This window comes from Pieris rapae, chromosome 13, assembly GCF_905147795.1.
Source record: "Pieris rapae chromosome 13, ilPieRapa1.1, whole genome shotgun sequence".
In the NCBI taxonomy this organism is placed as follows: Eukaryota; Metazoa; Arthropoda; class Insecta; order Lepidoptera; family Pieridae; genus Pieris; species Pieris rapae.
The window spans coordinates 3,378,038-3,394,079 of NC_059521.1; positions in this window are offsets into that span (position 1 = coordinate 3,378,038).

Sequence of the window (16,042 nt, forward strand, 5' to 3'; positions counted from 1 at the left end):
AAGATGTCTTTCGCTACTTGACACTAGCTCTCGAAACATCGAGTAATATAAACAAAAAAATAAATAAGGGTAAAAAAAATTATTTGAATATGAAGCCGTACTAAAAACCATATGTTCTCTGTACTCTTCGTTGTATATACAATATAGTTTAATAATCTGCCTGTCTCTAATATTGAGACTACAGCATAATTTATTTCAACACGTTACTTGCACAATCTATCAAGTTGTATAGTGCTTTATCCGCCCTTTAAACGCAGTCATAACTAAGCTGTAGAGTAAGAGTTAAACAGAATTTAAATAGTATCCAAGTGGAAATCGATTAAAGTTGTGATATTAAAAAAAGTCTTTACTAATTGTTTTAAGAAATATTTAAGGTTTTTGCCAACCCGCTTGTCTTGAGAGGATTGTATCTCTGCTTGGAGTAATTTCGACTTGTAATTGTAAATAAAAGTAAAAAATCTGTCGAATACTAGTTCTAAGCACTAATAGAATAATTTTTGGTGATTATAACGTACACCATAGCTGTAATCAATATGTTTACCGTTTCCGACTATTCTTGCTATACAATTCGCATTCTGAGAAATAAATGTCCAGCCAAATCGTTTAAAATGTTTTGACTCCTAGTCTAAACCGCTATTCCCTTAATAAATAACAAAGCTGCCGCCCAGAGACTGCAATAACTCAGCTATTATTGTTGCTAATTGCCTATTAATATATCCTCAGCAGCATATTATGTCCCCATTATGTTTCTTCTAATATCGATACGTTTATGACAATTTTTATCCGAATTGAATCAAATATACGTTATATTGTCACGTTCTACGTACAAAATATATTTAAAGTGATTTCACTCTTCTACTTGTGTGTCAAAAAGATCAATCAGACATGTCATTGCTCTGTCTGTCTCGAACATTAGTTCTCATTTCAGTTAGTAATAAATAGAACGTTTGATAAAACGATTTGAATCTATTTATATAAAAATGAATTCTTATTTCTCTTGGACACGGCATCACACGTCAACAATTCGACCGATTTTGCTAATTATTGTTTTGTTGTGTTTGTTATTGTCAGGAGAAGGTTTTTATGATAGAAAAAATTAGGAATTTTTGCGGGAAATTAGAAAATGTAAGAATACTTAACCACACGATAACAAATTTATTGAGTCTTTTATAACTTATTGAAATATTATAACATTGCAATACCTCTTTAAACACATAATTCGACTGTACGTGTGTTTGTCACGGAACTCCTCTTAAACGGCTGGACCGATTTAAATGATGTTTTTGTATGCATTTGCGTGGCGGCCTGGATGGTTAAGATTCACAAAATAACCCGGCAGATGGCGCTGCAGTCTCGGTTATTTATATACTTTAACTAAATATCTGGTTGTTTAATATCCTAATTGCTTAAAATATCATGCAGGATAACGTCTATCAGGTCCACTAGTAATATTAAAAGGAGTTATTGATTATTGGTTTGTGGGCCCAGTTTCACACTTAGACTCTCAATAGGTTCATAATAAAAGTCCTGGCTAACCAAGCCAGGTTGGCTTTAATACAACTGTTGAGCAAAAACCAGCAGCTAAAATTAATGAAAACGAAATTGTTGTAAAGTGTAACGCGATATCTCTGTAAGCGAAGAAGTTCTCATTAAAATTAATTCAGAGCAATCGATCCGCAATTTGCCAACTTTCAACCTCAAACTTGTACTAGCTGGCCGACCCAGAACGGATTCAATTACTTGAAATAACTTAAATGATGTGTTGCTAAATAAGGTTTCTTAAAATTTCATTAATATCCTTAATTCTAAATGCATTTGCTAGTAAACAGATCTACAGAAATCAAGCAAGATCCAAATATTAGAATGGTTTTTTTTCAACCCTCTTATATCAAATTTAATATAATCATCTTCGTTTATGTATGTACCTTGATATGCTGAATGCTAATATCCTACCTACGAGTATGTAGTCTTCACTGCAGCGGAGATTTTCAGTACAGAAGTATGTCGCGGCCCCAGTATGCGAGACTGACCCCGGATCCTCTCCAACGTGGCCATTTTTCCTACCAGGGACTACCAAAGGTGTGTCTAGCGTGGCAAATGCATTTCCACCTCTGATTTAATAAAGAAAAAAAAGTCATGGTGTCAAGAAGATGATTAGCCTCGACAATCAGATGTTGGAGGAGCTTCCTCTACTTTGTTGTATACCATACCATATACCATACACCGTTGTGGTGTATACCATAATATATGTGAGAAAAATAAAATAAAATGGTTTGCTTCAAAATTCAATCACCTATATTAGCCATTGTAGTAAAAAAAAGTACATTATATTTTTAACACTATTTTAAATAAATGTTAAACTATTTATAGTTTTTATTATTACTTTCTAGGTTAAGAAAATTGTTAATATATATAATAATAATATTAAAAGAAAAGTATTTAATAGTTTAATTGTTTTTAAGTAATTTTTTAGATGGTGCTAAATGCACTGCGTTTGTTGCCTTGTTTGTAATATTAATTGTCGTATTAAATTTCAGCTACTGACGACATAAACATCTATCTAATGTATTTATTAATGTTACTTCATATGATACTTCATAATTTAAAACCCCAATAATAATATCAAATTGAATCATATTAGTCTCTTCACAGATTGTTAAATTTTTAGTTTATAATTTATAAAATATATAAAATACATGAAACCGGTCATCACAGGAACGTATAATTTATGAATTTACTCTTCAATAATTTCTAAATGGAATAATCAGTACAAAGTTGAAGAATATTTCCAAATTAACTGAGATTCTTTGTCATTAATATTACCTTTCCTTCAAATTATATGAAACCCTTCAAACTAGAAACTTTGAATTATATTCACTTTCAAAGGATTTCAGTGTCTCGGGTTTGCAATATCATTGCTCTGGATAATTGGAATTTAACTTGTTCAAATTATTATTTAAATCGTGTTTCGTTAATTACTTTTTGAATTAAGTATAATATTTTTAATGATATTTTTTAAGTAAAAGCATCATTCTTTTGTTTATTTAATGTCATGTTTGCCATTGTAACTGCCATAATATTTTGAAAATTTAATCTCGTACAGTCATTTATTATTATTTACTTTACTTACCATAACTTAATAATCAGATCAATTAATAATCAGCGTGTGACACATAGTCCTCTTACAGCTTCCATTATTTTCTATTGTTAGCTTATTATTATATGAATAATATTGTGAAAACATAAATTACAAATTGTTATTATGTCGTCTGACATCGATATTCGACGGATCATAATGACCAGCCTATCATAATATTTTAATACACCGATATTTATTCAGTAGACCTTAACATAATGAAATCTCTTAAGGGAAGCATAGACAGAAGCATATTCAATTACATGGTGTCTTAAATTGATTTTAAAATTCACTATATTGATTTGCATTACTGAGAACAAGAATATTTTATATGTGATAATCGCTACCTTTCGACAAGTGTTACGCAGCTTAGCGGGTGTGTTGCCGATCTTTCGGAAGGGTACGCTGTTTGACTTAAACTTAGAATATCTATATATTATATCACTACATGCTTAAATCTTTGAAACTACGCAACGGATTTTGATGCGGATTTTTAATAGATAGAGTGATTCAAGAGGAAGGTTTATATATATACTAACATCCATTAAATAGTGGAGAAGTACTGTTATTTTTGAGGTTTCTAATGTGATGTCGTAAATAATTACATTTTTTCCGCTTACATTGCAAACGCAGGCTGAACCCTACGAGTTTTATCAAAATAATGTACTAAGTATTGTACACATTGAAAAGATCTACAGAAATGTCCCTTATGGTATATGTCTATCTCTTATGGATAACCCACTTTTTTATATACAACGTTCACAGATTTTCTGTAGTGTATTTAGTGTCAGCATTGCACCCGTGCGAAGCCGGGGCGGGTCGCTAGTTTGTTATATAAAATATTTGTAGACATTGTCGTCTTCAATCTGTCTGGAAATAATGACATTTCATCTAGAGCTAACAAAACCATGTGTAGAAAACATTCTTGGCGTATTTGAAAAGTGCGATAGGGAGGCAACGCATAAATAAGTGCAGTAAGTGTAGGTAAGCGTATTGAGTGCAGTGAGCCGCGTCCTTCCACGACACTGCGCGCGACTTTACTTATATCTCAATATTGTTTGTGTACGCAGTTCCATTGTATGAATATTTTCATAAAGGACTAAAAAAGCGTACGATGTAAACCGGTATTACTTGTTTAATATCACTTACATGACTATTATAAGACTGCAATAACGGAAGACAATTTGGCATAGTCTTAATATTAAACTTATCAAATTGATGTGGAAATTTTTACTTATTTCTAAAACGTTACGAAAAAAAGTTTAGCTACTGGTTAACATACAAATTAGTAGCTTCCTAACACCTTAGATAGGTTAGTAGTAATGTCAGACAATTCCGATCGTCTAACGAAATCGATCAATACTTGACATCCAGACTAATAATACGTTATCCTGTGTATAAATAAATTATCGAATAATCGTAATAGAATTAATATGAAAAAGCTTAACATCAGGTGAGCCTCCTGCCCGTTTGCCCTTTTTTTTCTATAAAAAAAAAAGCTAACAAAACTAAAAATACTTCTACTTCCCGACAAAAAGGCCCGTACTAGGCCCCGACATGTCCTAAAAGATCCGGTAATTTAATCACCGTAGCCAATGCCAATTTCACCGCCACGAACTTAAAATAAAAGCCCGCGTCACAAATAATAGTCAAAATCAGATAAGGGGAAACATCGTACTTCTGTCCACTCCAGAGCGCTTTCGTCCTGCCCTTAAAGTTATTGATAACCGGCTCAGGTTAAATCCTGCAGGAAACGCCCTTGCGTAAGTCGCGGAAAAACGCCCATTCTGGCCGAGCGTAGCTCATAGCCAAAACAAGCTGAGCTGTAAAGGCCCTTCAAGCGAACATCGAGATTCCCTTAAAAAAATATATCAATGATTCCACAGTCTCTAAACAATAAAATTAGTCACAAATGTATGTCACAATGGGTAGGTACAGATAGGCTACGGTCATCTCACGACAAAACGATTCTAGACATCCCGTGGTGCAATGGAGACTGTATCATTATCGATGCAGTTGCAGCGAGCAGCGCCCTCTAGCAAATGAAACGTGTTTGTTGTGTAAATGTCGCATTTCATATTACTGAGCTTTGTTCCCGTTCAATCACTGATTTCTTGATTTTTTTTTCTTTTGTAGTGTATAAATTATCGATTGTGACGTTAGGTTGTATATGCTGGTTGATAATGTTATCATCTACTTTATACATTTTACTGGTTATTATGGAATATAAAAAATTGTAAGCAATCCAAAATAAATAAAGAGCACAAGACAAAACACTTTATTCCCATTACTAGCTGTATTGACAGTCATTCTTTGCGATTTTATAGTTAATTATAAACAGTTAACTACAGATTCATTCCAAGTCTAAAAGAGGTCACTATTATTCTGTTAAACTAGGTGAAATATAATAATATTGTATTTACACTTTCGTATATTTTATTGGATTAATACGCCTGTGAGACATCAACCCAGGTTCTGTTTTCTATAGACTTCTATAAAATATTGCCATTACTAAAATATTAAAATGCTTATATAATATATATTTTTTTATTATTACACAATTTTCATAGATTTAGCTAATATATAATATATATGATTGTAGTATGATTAAAAGAGAGCAGAAAATCAATGTATAAATTAAAAACTAAAATAATTGGTTGCATAATCGAAAAGATTCAGATTCACGCCAATCGAAAGCGTTATCTTTTAAAGCATTCAAAAATCAACCAAACCTTATTATTTGTGTCTACATAATACAAAAACTAACTCTAGATAGAATTCCTAACATCACATGTCGTGTGTTTGCAAAGTAATTTACCGCCGTGTGATGTCTGAATTTGTACAACACTCGGCGCGCTGACGCCACCACTTATGTTATCCATTAACAACATACGTTTTTCTAAAATGATTTTTTCGTATAAACTTTTCAACTTTACTTAGAAACCTCCCTTTATCTATCTATCTATAATATCGTACGTTTACATGATCGGTCAATCACATGAACACGCGTAACAAATAAAAACTTAATATATTGCGTTTAGTGTTATCAACCATGCACCGAAAATAGACTCTCAACTCACATAGGCTTACTGTACGGCTGTGCACTAGTATCCCTTTCTATGTGCGCATTTAAAACATTCTCACGGTGAAGTTTAACATCACAGTATGAATAAGATTTAGGGTTAAAACTAAGACTTCTTACTATCTCTGAAGTATGAAAATGTAAAACGTATTAAATTTGATGTAGGTATATCCTAAAATCAACCGCGCGTAATAGGCTCAAAATCAGGTCTATAATCTTCTTCTCGATAAAAAATTTATAAAAGAAACGTATAAATTCTGAGGTCGCTGCAAAACCCTATAGGTTCAGGGTTTTAGACATGACTTCTACTATTATTAACTAGTATTTTTTAATAACTTGATTTAAAGTCATCATTTGCCCACTTAATTTATTTACAAAGTCAAGAATATTCATTTATAAGAATTATTCACATCACATAGTGAGATTAACAGTAGCAATAATCGTAACTAAACTATATCCTACTATTTACGATCGAGCCGTTCGTGACGTCAACTGTTTACACAAACAGTAAGCTTATAGCATTTCTCGCAAACATTGATTTCTCAATGTAGGGGAAAATATTCGGAAAATACTCTTGTGTTTCCGCCCAATTTACGTAATGTGATAGTTCGCCCCCTGGCCCCTTTCCCTGCCCCCTCTTCTCCCATTCCCCAGCCCCCTCTATTACCATAAAGACAGAGGAATTCGCATGCTTGCTTTTGGCGGCGGATTGTTTTTGATTTAATGTCTTGATTTAGATTATCTAGATGTGAATTACGATGCCTTGTGTCCGTTTACATGATTGTTGGGGCTGATTGAATCGTAAAATAAGTTTATTGCTAAATCTATAAAAACAGTAAGTTTGTATGATTTACGTACAATGGAGTATTATTATTTATGTGTATAGAACCTACATAATATACGTCCTTTAACGCAATACGTATTCAAATTAAAATTCATGTAGGTAACATTACATTACACTTATGTACGTCAAAAAAGAAAAAAAAGAACTAAATATATATTCGCAATAGCTTTACTAAACTTTATTTAAAATATTTATATAAGTAAGTAAAAGATTGTTACTTACCTTGAAAAAAATGCTTATCTAATCAATGAAACGATCATTTTTTTATTCATGCTAGAATAACATAATAAAAATTCATATTCCGATATAACATCGCATATAGCGTATAATAAGCTTTACGACATCGCGATCTCATCGATTTTACCGCATTTATGGCACTTCCAGTCGTATAACATTTTATATCCGCGTACGTATGATGTTTATGCAAATATGTAGTGTAATATGTTTGTTTGTGATATTTCGTGTATCACTTTAAGACGCGGCGAAACGAAGGAGAACTAGGTTTGAGGCGTGGGTATGTGTCTAAACTAATGTGAATTGTGTATTTCATAAAGGTTCTTTTGTTTAAGCTGCAGTCCTTGTGTTCAACACGAAACTTTTGAATGAACTTTGAACGTAAACAAATCTGACAAAACATTGGTTCCTTTAAGAAATTAATTTACGGTGTAAGTTTAATATATTATATTATATTGTTTCAAGTTTTCACCCTTGAATGGAATACTATATATACTATAGATAATTAGCGGCAAAAAAATTTAGAATTTTCTCTACCATCTTACATACCGGACGAGGCAAAGAGAGCTGGTAGGACTTGGAGCGAGGTGAAATACGAGGCCCAAGACCGAACGCGATAGAGACTCGCTGTGGACGCCCTCTGCCCCACCTAGGGGTTATAGGACATTAACATCTTACATGCTATGCTGTCTTAAAGTCTTAAGGTCTTCTCAAACCTGTCGGAGGCTCATAGATAAGTAGATCAGCCTCCAGTGCCTGATACATGCCGTCGACTTTTTGGGTCTAAGACATGTCGGTTTCCTCCACCGAGTGAATATGAAATGCGCACATAGAAAGAAAGTCTATTGGTGCAACAGCCGGGGATCGAACCTACTACCTCAGGGATGACGGTTGCACACTAAAGCCACTAGTTCAACACTGCTTTATGATATCTGATTGCAGGCGCTGATACATATATAAATAAATAAAAACTTTTTATAGACACATTTATATTTTTTATATTATACAACATTACATATACATTTTGTATATTATACAAAGTGACCAACCAGTTTTAAGTATTCTACACCTTTAAACTATTATTAATGCACTAAGAATCACAAAGAACAAATATTGCACATTCTTGTATCATTTTCTAGTATTCTTATAAGTGGCTATTTTCATAAATTCACATAACTGTAACCTCCAACTTACTAACAAACCATGTTATGTTACGTGTAAACTGGCACATGGACATTCAAATGTGGTTGTGTTTCCTTTTAAGTATTGCTATGCCAATAAGATACGTATGACTTTGGAATAGGGTGCATTTTAGCGCTGTTATTAATTCTTAAGCAAAGTGTCGATGCCTTGCCTGATAAGGGTCAGTCTGATGTAGGTTCAAGTATTTGACACTGCTGAATCAGTAATTTTGAAAAGTGTCCAGTTTGTAAATGTTTGTTTAGGAAATATTTAATAATATTGCTATCGGGAGAAAATTAGTACTTGACGGTTTTCTTTTAAATAACGACGCTACATTTTAAATTATCATTTTCAAATTATTACCTCGTTATCCAGAACGTTGCTACTGAATGCTGTCTCCGACACTATCGACATATTTGTATGTTCGCAGAGTGAATTCACATAGCGATATTGTCTATATTCTGTTTAATATTATATTTTATTAAATAATTCTCGACATTATCGTATTCGCATAGTCTATAAGGATAATGTATGTATTTATGTGATAATAAATAAATAAAATTTAATAGAAAATCGGTATTAACAAACACGACGCCAGTATAATCAAATGAGTGCTGTGCACACAAACGAAGACGTACATCACAAAATGGTTGATATTATTACCTATTACCGCTGTCTTAAAAAGAAAGAAAGAACTGAAAGAGACTTAAAAAACGAAATAAAAAAAATCAGTGGCGCTACAACCTCTTTAGGTCTTGGCCTCAGATTTCTGAATCTGTTTCATGATCATTTTTTAATCTAATAGGCAAGTAGGTGATCAGTCTTCAGTGCCTGACACACGCCGTCGACTTTTTAGGCCTAAGTCATGTCGGTTTCCTCAAGATATTTTCTTAAATGCGTACATAGAAAGAAACTCCATTAGTGCACGCCCGGGGCTCGAACCTATGGACCTCAGGTATGAGAGTCGCACGCTGAAGCCACTAGGCCAACACTGCTCGAAAAAAACGAAATACCATTTAAATTAATTGTGAGTTATAAGCTAAGCAACGTTTTAATAATAAAACGGAACTGCAGTGTTTTTGTTATGTTATATCTTGTCGTGTAAAAAAAATTGAATGATAGTCTCAAACAAATTTAAAATTGGCTTTTCATTAAACGTGTATCAAAATATAATAAATGTAGTGAATACAACATAATTTTCTGTGGGAAAGAGTGTTCATGACTCCGCACTTTCATAAAAGATTATCTTCATTTTATATTTGTGGATAATTAAGTAATTTTTTGATGAATCTATAGCCTTTTTATATGGTGTATTATCATGGTGTCATTATGGCATTGTGGGCCTCAACCCGTTACGATTTCATTTATTTATTTATTTTATTTATTTACATTTCATTACCCTAATACAAAAACATATCGCTAACAAGCAATTTCTTCCAGGCTCCATATGGTTCACAATCTATCGATAGTTTACAATCTTACTAGATAGATTGTAATATAACGATGTTTACAATCTTACGGCGACATATACATTTATTGTGACCAACCCTTGGATTAGCTTACATTTTTGTTATATATAAGTCGTAGATAATTACGAAGCTGAAGAAATTGATCTAAAAGATGATAAAAACGAAGATTCATTTGTGTTTCCCAGAATCAATATGTTAGGGAAGCATTACCTATTTAGTATCTTAAAAACAAAAAATTTCTAACGCTGAAAGAAAAACATTTGTTTGATTAAAACAAGAACATAGAAAAATACAAAAAGAAATATTTTCAATCAAAAATGTGATTCAGCTTACTCAGGCTTCTGACTGACTAAGACTGATTTTGAGTTCGAATTAATTTTTTTAATATTTATATTGTTTAAAACCTAGCCTCAACAGAAAACACGGTTACACAAACTAGCCTCACTTTGTGTGTTGCCATGGTTACGATGTTTTTATTAAAATAATGGTACTAACAAAAACAGGCCCAACTTCACTCTTTTAATAAGGCCAACAGAGTTTATGTACGAAACTCTTGAGGATACAGTGTAATAGCTGTCAGGCTGATAGTGTATTTACACCTTTATTGCTTCTTGATAAATTGAGCAAAGAACACAACCTAATTAAAAAAAAGAGTGTGTGTACTTATGTACACGCGTTAGAAGTTTTATTTTTTTGGCGTATGGAAGAAAATAACTAAAATGCAGTAATGCAGTAGTGATTAACTATAAATATTAAAATTAATGAAGAAGATTTTATTTAAATAAATAAATTATTAGTAAATACTATCACCGTCGTATATGAAATTGATTTAAAAACACCAAAATAATATTTATTAATTAACACTAGGTTTAATTTTACTGTTACGAAACACGTGTTCTAAATATAAAAGTACTAGAATATACAACTTGAACATAGTTATCGATTTTCACGCCACCTAGAACAAACTTTACGATGTTGAATTCAGGTTTCGGTATGCGCGCATTGTAAAAATTCACTCTTATAATTTTTCACGATCGCGCCAAAAGAAGTATAACTTCAAAAATAGTATGTATCAATTCTAAATAAAGTGATAATTTATTACGCTTATTCGAAATTTAATCTCTGCCTCATGTGTTTAGGTAGAACGTTAGGAACGTTACTCATTTCTACAACAATTTCGAAAAAATCTTAAGCCAAAGCAATATAATCAAAATGCAAAATTACTAAAAGCTGGATTTATTCAGATGATAAACAAAAAATCAAAACGAAATAAACTATTATCTCCATTCAGAAGACATTTTGTCCCTTTAATATTTCTATACGAAAATGATATTTGATTTTAAGCTCTATAGCTACATGATAGAGCTGTACTTCCTTTGCCTCTGCGTTATACCGGTCGCCTTCTGTAGAATAATATTAATTTCCTTTTCTTGAAATAGGAATTCAGATTGTGTATTTGATCAAATGATTTTTCCGAGTTTCGTATAGAGTATTTTACAAGCAATTTTATAATACACTCGCTAAGAACAATGCGATATTTGAAGGTATAATATATCCGTATTTAATTTTGTCTGTTTTTTTTTAATTTTTGAAAATCAATAGAGTATTAACCCTCTGTGTATGTTTTCTTGACGCCTTATATTCTTTTTGATTGAGTTTACCTATTACCTAGAATTAAAGACGATTTTAATTACAAATAAGTTCATGTACTAACGCCTTATACGCCTTATATTCTTTTTGATTGAATTTACCTATTACCTAGAATTAAAGACGATTTTAATTACAAATAAGTTCATGTACTAACTGAGGGTATGTGAAAATTTTGAGTCATAAGTAAAATCTACACAAAATAAAAAACAATTTTATGGACTTGTGTAATTTTACATTAATAAAGCTGATTTTATATTCTAAAACAGTGTCAATATTAGGAGCCTTCTTCATCTCCTCGTTACGAAGACGGAAAAACCAACCCGACTGAAATGTTTCTCTAACTATTAAGTATTATAAAATATAACTGGTCCTACCAGTTATATTTTATAATACTTAGTACACCAAAAAGCATTTTAAAGCGATGCCAAGAGATTAATTAACACCGAAGAGATAATACGAATAGTCAAGTGAAGTGATAAAGTACTGTGTTAAGTGCGCATAATTAAAGTAATTAGAGACTATTTTGTGTGTCATAATTAGTGTATTTCTACAAGTATTTTACTATTTTCTTATAAACAAATATCTCGTTAATTTTTTTTAAACATAAACACTTGAAGAGATCTACAGCGTTTTCTATCCGACTCGTAACAATATCAATTAAGCATAATATTTATATGAATTAATAAAACAACCTATCGTTAAAGAGATACATCTAAATTTAATATATTACATTAACGTCAATTGCCCGTCTTGCAATTAATTGATAATGTCACTGGCATGTAGAGTTTAACATAATACAGATTGCATATCGAATCATTACACACAGCAACAGGCCGTCAATTAACACATAGACGGCGGTCAAAGATATTAAATCTATACCTAACTAAGTTCTCATCTCATATACGCTTTTATATTAAAACTATATCATAAAACAGGAAATTTTAGTTTTAGTAAATATAAGGAAGTTGCTAAGAACAGTTTGTTACATACAATCCAGGCGGAGGTTTTCTAAAATTTATGAACAATTAAAATCAACACTTAATACAAAATTAAAATTACGAAGTATAATATAAATGTAATAGAGGTTATCGTAGTTGCTCTTAGCAAATTTAAGATAAATCGTACTCCTTCAGCTATTCTAATCATTACAAAACAATTGAGTGTGGGTACGTACTGCTTCCGATATATAAAATATCTTCACATGAATATATTGTACTCGAATTTATTTATAAATAAAACCGTGACAGTATATTTAGTTAAACACAAAAATAAATATTTCCCGAAAGTAACCCTTTTCTCTATAGAAAATCTACAGCTGTATGTAGAGTTAAAAGACTAATATAACTCAAGTTTTGAGTTCTTAAGAACAAATGGCGAACGTTCAGAACTTTTAATAAATAATTAAATTAAACTAAGACTTTAAATGTGCAAATCTAAGGGTAACATACATAATAATAATTGCTGCCGTATGAGAGAAATATACAAACTATGATCACAATTTTGGGTTGTGCGTTTGTGTGAACCACGTAAATATTGACACATTTCCTAATTACGTATTCATAGTACAAGCTCGTCTCATCATGCGTTATGTAATACAGGTACACTTGTGCAGATAGAAGCTTCTAAAAGTAGACTTATACGAGAATAATTTATAAAAATATTTTACACATTTTCTAGTAATCGTAGATTTATATCATATCACACCACACACTACAGGGTGTTGTGAGTTTTTGTAGTAAAAGATATAATGCAATGCAATTAAAAAAATATAGAGTATTTATTATGACTCAGCATACATTCAAGTTTCACATAATCGAAAAAGATTAACAGATTACATAGTAGAAGTATTAATGATGCTCAAATTACCTTTTAATAATTTTAAAATAGGTTATTAGTATTACATACATAAATATTATTATGTATGTAATGCTAATAACCTATTTATTATTACATATAGTTTTAAGAATACTTTTTTACTTTTACTTAGTAATTTGGATATTAAACATTTTAGTTGTGGTTAATTAAGTAGATTCTAATTTTTAGATGTCGCTAATATAATGTATCTTATTTTTATTTTAAATAATTGAGAGATAGAAAAGATCCCTGGACACAATGGCAGAGGAATAGAGTATTATTAATAAAAAAAACAAGATCATAGGCACTTGTAGCAATTCGAAATTTAAAATGCCTCAAATATAAAATTGGCAAACATAAAAAATTACTGAATTCAAAAAAAAATATGTTTAACGCAACTAAAATATACTAAAACATAAAATACCTTTATGTAACACTCTGTACTGACTCGGGTTCCGTCAAATATTGCTTACTTATTAAGACGTATAAAATTTTAAGCAGGCACGACTCGGGCCGAAATGAAACGTTGGGTGTGTTACTTACGACGCTCGCAATATCTCAACATAACAGTATTAGTACATGGGCTTTGAGTAATCACGCTTATCTTTATTCACTGGCAACCTTATTTCAGCTTTGGCATAGTTTAAGTTTATTCTTGCGCAATTATCACGAATGTGGGAAAGAATGGTTCATCTTGTCATTTTGTATAAATATAATATATATTTAGTATACTTCTTCTATATCAGTATGTAGTCTCTCTTTTTCCTTACTTAGGTTAACTGGAAGAAATCACTTGTTAGCGATAAAGTCGACCGTTGCTTAATAATTTATGTAACCGATTTATATGTATTATATATATGTATTTGTATATTCAAGGTGTAAATAAGAAAATATTGTAAACTATTAATTACTCATTTTATATGGTAGGGCCCGCCACTAAAAAAAAGGTATACCACTTTTCATAGTGGACCATGTATGATACCATTTATCAGGGAATACAAGGATTCATTTTTATAAACAAAGAAATATGTTTTTTTAATAATAATTGTACATAAATTTTCTACTATTAAAAACTAATTTACACATGAAGTTTATAAACATACTTTAACTAAAATTATGAAAACTTCACAGTTTTTTCTACTACAAATTGCCCTATATAGCTTGAGAATATAGCAAAAACATTATTGCATAATATTGTGTTCAAGTTACTGCAGAAAATACAAAGTTAACGTTATTTTGAGCATAAGTATGTGAGTGGATGCTACGCGTTGTAACGCGGTTGCTATTCCGTAGCCGCTGGCCCGTAGCGCGTATTACGTAGTAGCTACGTAGGTGTAGAGTGAACTACGTGAAAGCTTTCAACTAAGAGCTTGTAAGTACTATTTTGAAACTATTTAAATGAACAGGATTCAAGCAGCAGGTTTATTTGCATTTAGACCAAGCGTTTATATATCAGCGTAAGGGAAGCTGACACTAACACGATTGGTTCAACATAAATAATAAAGAGTATTAAATTACTACAGACTATCAAATTAATTTGTAGATTCATTAAAATTCGCAAATTAAATAAACCATATAACTGGTTTGAACTAATTTGACTTTTGAAGTTATTAAATGATGATAATGACAGCCGATACCAGCGCCATTGGTCCTACATATATTTATTTGTCCCTAATAATATTTTTATCCTACAAGTAAATGTTAACATACATGCGAAAAAAAAAAATAAAATAATATTATCATACAAAATTATCCTTTCCTATGCAGATATTACGAAGAAGACTGTACTTGTTAATGTTAACTATTACGTGACAATGAGGCTACAGTTCTCTTGTAATCTCAACTGTATTCTCGCTTATTATTTTATATGGAATTTAAATTTCTATTTTTTTTAAACACCATGTTTAAAAAATTAATATTTTTTTTGTAAATAAAGACAACCATCAAATATATTTGACAATATACAATGTTTTCAATTTTCTATCTACTTAAATAATTAAATATTAAAAAAAATAAAACTAATTTAAAATGTTTTGTCCCTATAGTAGTGTATCTTTAACACTAACTGTATTTCTCGCTGTATTGCCACCAGCTCCGAGGTCACCAGTACTTTACCGATGCCTGTTGGCTCAAAAATGGCTGGAAAATTGACGAAGGCAAGAGAGCGGCATATGATGTCAAACGGCGTGGCGGAAAAATTACTTTAATTAATGACAGTAAATTATTGAAGCAAGTATAAAAATAAAACCCGAAAGAATAAATATATATTTTCAACTTTATCGTTATACGTATTCTATAAAACATTAATTAAAGTAATAATTGTGTAGTAAGTAATTATTTTAGTTTTCGGTTGAATGCGCGTATTTTGAACATTAATTAAATGTATGCAAATGATAATTTACTTACTCTATTAAACTGAATATTAAATGAAACGTATTTACATTTATTATAAATGACTGTTAAAAACAATACTATTATGATTATTTAGTAAAAAAATACTTATATTATAAATGCAAAAAAAACTTGAGCAATTTCTGCAGAAACCATTCATCTTTTAGTCGACACCAACTTCGGGGTAATAAATGCTCTCG